Source organism: Stegastes partitus, unplaced genomic scaffold, assembly GCF_000690725.1.
Source record: "Stegastes partitus isolate 25-593 unplaced genomic scaffold, Stegastes_partitus-1.0.2 Scaffold126, whole genome shotgun sequence".
Taxonomy (NCBI): Eukaryota; Metazoa; Chordata; class Actinopteri; family Pomacentridae; genus Stegastes; species Stegastes partitus.
The window spans coordinates 203,742-211,594 of NW_007577857.1; the positions used below are offsets into that span (position 1 = coordinate 203,742).

At 40.7% G+C, this 7,853-nt stretch overlaps 1 long non-coding RNA gene across 1 annotated transcript; it reads right to left on the bottom strand.

The window, feature by feature from the left end:
* Positions 1–842: 842 nt before the first annotated feature.
* LOC103354928 (uncharacterized) lies at positions 843–3,892 on the bottom strand. The gene is made up of 2 exons (XR_520067.1): positions 3,439–3,892; positions 843–3,273 (listed from the first exon to the last, which is right to left on the bottom strand). It is a non-coding gene; the product is annotated as an uncharacterized LOC103354928 (long non-coding RNA).
* Positions 3,893–7,853: the final 3,961 nt, after the last annotated feature.

Below are 7,853 nucleotides of genomic sequence, written 5' to 3' on the forward strand. Positions count from 1 at the left end.
AAATTCAATTTACTTCATATCTACGTGTGAAGTTTACTTAAATTTTTGTTGTACTTCCTTAGGTTTGTGAAGTTAAAAATAGCATAATAGTATAATGAACTTGATCTTTCCAAGGGTTAGAACCTTAAATAATAATAATAAATCAGATTTATACAGCACTTTTCTAGACACTCAAAGTCGCTTTACACTGTCAGTTATTCATTCACACACATTCATTCTGGTGGTGGTAGCTATGGTTTTAGCCACAGCTGCCCCGGGGCAGACTGACAGAGGCGTGGCTGATATTCTGCCCTGCAACCACCACCTCAAACAATCCATTCATACGCATTCACACCAGGCAAGGTGGTGAAGTGTCTTGCCCAAGGACACAACGACCATGAAGCAGGTTACAGGACGGAATCGAACCGCCGTCCTTCTGATCATTGACCGACCCGCTCTACCACCTGATCCACAACCGCCCCATAAAGGTTCTGGAAACGTCTCCTGCACTTCTCTCCTGCACATGTGCACTGCTGAGCTCTGTGTTCAGTCCAGGAACAGAAAGTCCAGTTTACTCAAGTGTACTTTCTAACTGTTTATAACTCTTTCAGTCCATGAGTTAAATGAACAGGACAATGAGAAGTAAGGATACTAATGTGATTCCAGTAAGCACTGCTATTACCTTTTAGAGTTTACTGCAGTCAGCTGCTGGTTGTATTTCCTCCTTTACACATGACTGGTAGTGAACTCCACACGCTGACTGTTTTTTTTTGTTTTTAAGTAAAATTTTAAAAGCAAAACCGAATGTGTTGTGAATGAGTAAACAGGAAGTGCACTTCACTTACAGAGGACGCACCCAACTTTGGACTTTACCTTTATTTCAGTCTTTAATGAAAGAAAAAAAAAGGACATTCTTTCTTGAAACAACACAACTGACTCTTATTCATAAACAACACTTAAAAAAGTGTGTCCATCCAACATTTACAAATATACTGAGTACACATGTACACATCATGTTTTACATTCATCACAGTAACAAAGATAGAGATCAACTTTATTGATCCCACAGTGGGGAAAGTTCACCGTTAGACAAATGCTTGGACCAGAGTTTCATAGAGACAGACTGCAGTTGTCAGAGTACTCGAGGTAGGACCGGACTTGAATAAAATAAATGAGAAATTCCTGAATTCACAATCCATAGCAGGCCATCTTACAGAGGCCTTTGTTGGGTAAACACAAAGCATTATGCCAAATCTATACAGCACCATAACAAGAACAGAAACATTCACCACTTCCTGTTTTTTCTTTCAGGGTGACTGAGAGCTGCAGTTAACTGGCAGAACTGTGGCTTCTTTCATCTTCATCTTTGCTTACGTTAACACAGACCTACAACATTTCTTGACGCTCTGTTCTCACTGTTTCCAACCTCCTGAGATGGAGTTTCACGGCAGCGCTCAGCCGTCCTGTCGTTGGAAAACACACTGATGCCTCCCTTTCATTTGGGCTTCTATTGAAGCGATGCTGTCATTAACCCTGTAACACAAGGTGCATCGTGTTTGATACATGAGTTTTTGAGACCTCTACGTTATCAGTGCAAGGATAATCCACCGTGGATCAGTAATGTAGGCACCAAACATGCCGGATGTAGAAAAAACAATCCAAACTATGACCTATCGATGGAAATTTTAATGTACTTTTGTTATTATTATTTGTCAGAAGGTTCAATAAACACTTCAGTTTCAAAAAATTTGACTTTTCTGGCAATTATTTCATGGTTCAGGCTTTACAGGGTTAATGCCATGTTCCACCACTGACCAATCACGGCCCATGTCATGCCAGTTCCCTGTATGTGGTGGAAAGTAACTAAGTACATTTACTCAAGTACTTTTTTTTTTATAGAAAGAATTTGTACTTTTTCTAATCAGTGCTACTTTCTAATCCCCCCCCCCCATGACATTTTAAATGGATTATTGCACCTTCTGCTCTGCACTGCATTTATCTGACAGTTTTGTTTACAGTTAAGACGAACATTTTGCACAACGAGTCATATAAAAGAAAAGCTTTTAAAATACAACACAGTGTTAAAGCTTCTTACAAGAAGCAGCCAGGCTCCAGATTCACACGTCTATGAGTTGTTGTCAAATGATCCAACATCTCACCAAATCAAAGATCAGAGAAAGCAGATTTGTGCATCACAACTTCCTTCTTTTGAACCCTCACATGTAGCTGCTGTCCCTGTTTATGAACTAGTTCAAACCTGCAGCAGCTCCAACAGTAACAAGCAGCTGACGCACTGATGTGTTACTGTAAATAATCTGATGATTACACAACAATATATCAGTCAAATGGCTCCAACCAGTAGTTTCACTTTCATACTTTCACTACATTTTGCTGCTGATGCTGATGTACTCTGACTTCAGTAGGATTTTTCTTTTACTTATTTACTGTCTCTCTAGCCGGTCTTCTCTTTAAACTGACCTCACGGTAAAAACTTCCTGAAGAGTCCGTGTAGGTTCTCAGTCATATCCAGGTCACGGTAATCCAAAATTCTTCAGCTGGACTTCTCTTATTGGTTCTTGGAGACGTTTCACTTCTAATCCAAGATGCTTCTACCAGACTGACGGGGACTTTAAGGTGTTCGTCTGACCTGGTAACACTCCTTATTGTTTAGATCCTCAATTTTGATGTCTGCATTTCCAAGCTCGGCCTGCTTTCTCCAAAATTCTTCCTCCAGAAGCTCAAAGCGATGGTTCTTATGGTTTGACTCGGTGCAGAATTGATCTATTGAACCTTGCAGAACAGCTCCAGAGGTCTATCATGCTTCTTACGCAGTCTGTCTTCCAGATTCATCACTGGATCCATCAGCTGATGTCTTTTCAGACCTGGGAAGCTGTGATGGGGCTTCAGGTGAGTCTCACAGTAGGAGGTCAGACACACCAGGCAGGACTTCACAGCCGTCAGTTTGTTCTCAGGGCAGGCATCACAGAGAACATCTCCTGCTTCGTCTTGTTGCTCAGTTGAGCAGAAGCTGATTTCCTTTATGGTGAACTTCTTGAGCTGATCAGCCACCTTAGAGATGCCGGTGTTGACACTCAGCTCAGGTCTTTGGTCAAAATCTCTCCTACACATCGGACACCGAACGCCGGCACTAGAATCCCAGGTTTGTGTGATGCACTTCATGCAGAAGTTGTGTCCACATGGTACGGTGACTGGATCAGTGAACACATCCAGACAGACGGAGCACAGGAGCTCATCGTGAAAGACGAAAGTACAGGAATCTGCCATGTTCACACACTGAGAACAAAAGAATGACAATAAATGTGAAACAGCTTTGGAAGGAGACTGAACAGAATCTGTCACACAACATGAATAACTCTGACACACTGAAGTGAAAGTGGCACTTCTTTACAGCTTAATGCTAATAATCTAAACAGAGAGAACACAAAAAACTGTACTTACAAGTGTTGGTCGCAGGACACACTGCAGAAAACGGTTTCACTTTCTTAAGATGGCAGAAGGAAACTCCCCAATGGTCAGACTGAGTCATTTTCACTTTTCTTATGACTGATGTAAACCCTCCTCTCCTTCCTGCTGTTGTGGTCTCCCTCAGGGCTTAGACATGGTGACAGTGGTGGAAAGGAAATAAGTACATTTACCCAAGTGTTGCACTTAAGTACAAATTTGACTTACTTAAGATCTGTGTGTCAGATCTGTGTTTTTGTTCCCCTGTTCCTCTTCCATTTATCATGTGACAACCTCTGAAATCTTTCTGCTGACTCTGTGGAAAGCACAAGCTGTTAACCAAGCACTGAACTAAATCTAGGTGTTTGTTCTTCTACAGTGTACTTCTACTTCACCACACCTCAGGGGCAAATATTGCACAACATTTGTCTCACAACTTCAGTAACTTTTCAGATTAAAATTGCCTCTGCTGTGCCATGTATCTTCAAACTTGATGATTCTGAATGTGAATGTTTTTAATAAACTGAAAGAGAAAGTGTGCTATCATGGGCTCCACTAATTTCTTGTAATAGTCACTGTGTTGTATAACTATGAAAACAAAAAAAAGGAAATGTCCATAGCAGATGGAGAGCAGCAATAAAACAGAACAATAAATATGAAGTATTTTGGGGCTGGGTGATTGACAGCTGATTGAACATGTTGCTGGTCGTATTCAGCAGTAAAATGCAGCCGTCCTACACTTCAGTGCAGCAAACTAGTGGATAAAAACGATAAAGTTTACTTTGACAGATCGGCTCTGCTGGAGAGGGCTTCTCTGGTGTATTTATATATGTGAGTTTAGTGAATTTGCTTTTCTGTTGTTTTTGCTTTCAACACTTACGTACGTGTTGAAAAGCACGAATGCAGCTCAAAATAATGAACACTTTTCTTTAAAGCTACTTCATGAGCACAAACATGAAAAAGCCCAAAAAGTATTAAATAAAAACTATTTGGAGCAACTTTTACATTTTTTTATTTTGTAAATTTAAAAGCTTGTGTTCATAATTATGATAATTAAGGTCAGAACACAAACATTTCTTTTGAGTGACATGGAAAAGTTAGAACAGCTTCATTTTGGGGATTAATGAAACTAACTTGTGTTTTTGCTCTCAGCTTCTGAGTAAGTGGTTTTTAAAAATACCTTTGAACAGGCAAAGCAGGGCTGCAAGGTGGGGCAGTGGGTAGCACTGTTGCCTCACAGCAAGAAGGTCGCCGGTTCGCATCCCGATGAGGACATCCAGGATCTTTCTGCGTGGAGTCTCCATGTTCTCCCCGTGCAGCGTGGGTTCTCTCCGGGTTCTCCGGCTTCCTCCCACAAGGTCCAAAAACATGTTGAGGTTAATTGGTGATTCTAAATTGTCCGTAGGTGTGAATGTGAGTGTGCTTGGTTGTCTGTCTCTAAGTGTAGCCCTGTGATAGACTGGTTACCTGTCCAGGTGAACCTGCCTTCACCCTGAGTCAGCTGGGATAGACTCCAGCCCCCCATGACCCTAGTGAGGATTAAGTGGTGTATAGATAATGGATGGATGGAGACAAAGCTAATCCCTCTAACTCAATGTTGTTTGTTGGTTGAACACAATTTCATTGGAAGTAAGTCAAAAAGTTTGAATATTCACAGTCAGCATAGAGCACAGTCTGACCATACAGGTTCTGGTCCCACAGTAGTTTACAGCAGTGTTGTCTAGTGGATAATGAAGTTGTTTGTCAAGGCTCATCCATTATCCATCCATTTTGGACTGTGTGGGATAAAGCCAGAGAACCCACACTGCACGGGGAGAACATGGAGACTCCATGCAGAAAGATTCCGGTGGCCCCACCGGGACGCGAACCAGCGACCTTCTTGCTGCGAGGCAACAGTGCTACCCACAAAGTCACCTTGAAGCCCCTTGTCAAGGTTCATTTCATTTATAATAATTTCTACATTATTAGCATCCCTGCTTAAGCCCAGTGTTAACCACACAGCTGGACTCAGTATAAAAACTTCTGATGAAATGATTCTAAAATGACAAGAATAGCAACAACTCAGCAGATGCAAATCATAAAGAGAAACAGGAAGCAGTAAAACATCGATGCAGCAATACAACGACCACATCCACAACTACGATTTGCCTTGCAAAGCAGCACAGAGCCACAAACTACAAATGAGCTCTATTGTTTTGAACCATAATCTGTAAAAGTAAAGTTGTAACGATCACATGCTGATAGAAATAGTTGGTATCACTGATTAAAGGCAAATTAGATTAATGGACAGAGCGGTTTATTTTAAAGGATTATTCAGACCCCCTTTTCAATGCAGGTTTTTACAATATTGTATCCGTGGTGGTCTGGAAGATTTAAAACCCAGCAGGTGTCAAATCATTTGACAAGATTTTGAGAAGCTAAACTCCATCCTGATGAAGTTTTCCTCATCAACACACTGAGTCCACATCAGATCCAGGAGTTCAGTCGCTGACCTCAGACATCAGACAGAAAAACTAATGGATCGGACTTTTCCATCACAGTCACTTTTTTTCCGCCCTGATGTTGTCCATACTGCATTACCCACGGAGATGGAAACCAACTCTTCTTTCAGTCAATATTTATTGACACAGACTTTGTGTACTTTTTCCTAACCAGAAGACAGATATCAAATATCTATCAGGCTTGTGGAGAGTGTTCTTTTCAACAACACAGAGGGATTTTCTTGCCAGGACAGATATAAAAATGACCAGCGTTAAGGTAGTACATGACAAAGTAGCGCATTACTGTAATCCCATTACATTTATCTGAGACCCAGTCATGTCATGTTCCTAAACTCAATAATGGCGTTGCACTTGTTAATCTACTGTTTTGAGGTGGTGGCTAATGCTGCCTCGATTCTCTTAGACGAGCAGCTGAGCCTTGTTCTCACCAGGACATGTTCCTGTGCTGTCTGGACCAGTTTTCATGAACTTTATCAAACATCATTAAAGAAAGATCTACATACACTCTAATTACTAAGAAAGGGATTTGTGCTGATCTGGGAGCAAATGCAAAGTCCTTACAGGCAAGTCTCACCACTCTTCATCTTGGTCACACCCCCAGGTAGTTATTTTGGGATAACAAGAACAAGCTCCTATGTAAATGAATAGAGAGAGAAACTGTCATTTCAATGGTCACCAGGACTTAAATACCACATAATCACCACTCAAATCTAATATAAACCACCAGACTGTGTATACAGACGAACCTTTCAGGACTTCACCCATAGACACCTTGAATGTTTGTTATGAAGCTGAAATGAAAAAGGTTTCGTGGGAGTGGAGCTGAGGCCGGCCGTGTAACAGACACCGACCTGTCACTCTCAATCATACATAACTTTAAGCCTTAATACAATTTAAGCAGGTAACTTATATAAAAAACTACCCTCTGCACAGTTGTCATAAACAAGGATGTTAACTATATTGACCAAAATTGTTTTATTACTGGGCTGTAAACATGTTTACGTCTGCTGTGAAGTTGGACATTTTTTTTTAATTTATTTTTTTGGCCTTTGTTGGATAATTTTAGTCAGAGAGAGACAGGAAAGAAGGGGAGAAGACATGTGGGAAAGGGTCATGAGCAGGATTCGAACTCATGACCTCCACATCAGGACTGTAGCCATGTACATGGGACGCCAGCTCAACCAGGTGAGCCACAGCGGCACCTGAAGCTGGACATTTTAACATGGACGTCTATGGGGCTGATCTGGTTTTGGAGTCAGCCTCCAGTGGTCATTTGAAGAACTGCAGTTTGCCTTGTCTTCATTTTTCAACCCTGCTTGTAAAATCTGCTTCAATATTTCAGAGATTTTGCTCAAAAATGAGATTTAAAAAGCATGTTTCCACAATAAAGGTATACGACTACTACACATGTGTGCAGATTTTTTTTAAACACACACATGTAGTCAGTTCAACAACACGATTGGCTGCATGCTGTGAGGTTCTGGTGAGACGCTTGCTTTTTGGTGGGACACGTAACATACAGCTGCCATCTTTTGGGTGAATTCTCGTATTTCTATCCAAGATTCTTTAAGTGGGGAGTCTCTCTGATAGCGTCCCAGGTATGTGTAAGATTTAACATTATGTTAATAACTGGCAAATACATGACAATGCATCTCAGATGAGGAGGAACACTAAAGTAAAGTAACGAGTTGCTTTGCATAAGAAGTAGATAGTATTGATTATTTTCATTGTTGATTAATCTGCTGAATATTTTCTTGATTAATGAATTTGTTGTTTTGTCTAGAAAATGTCAGAAAATGGTTTAAAAAAATTTAATTAAATAAATGTTGTTCAGTGTTTCCTAAACTCCAGGATGTCATCCTCAAATGTTTTGTTTTGTCCAGTTGGATGTCAAGACATCCAGTTTATTGT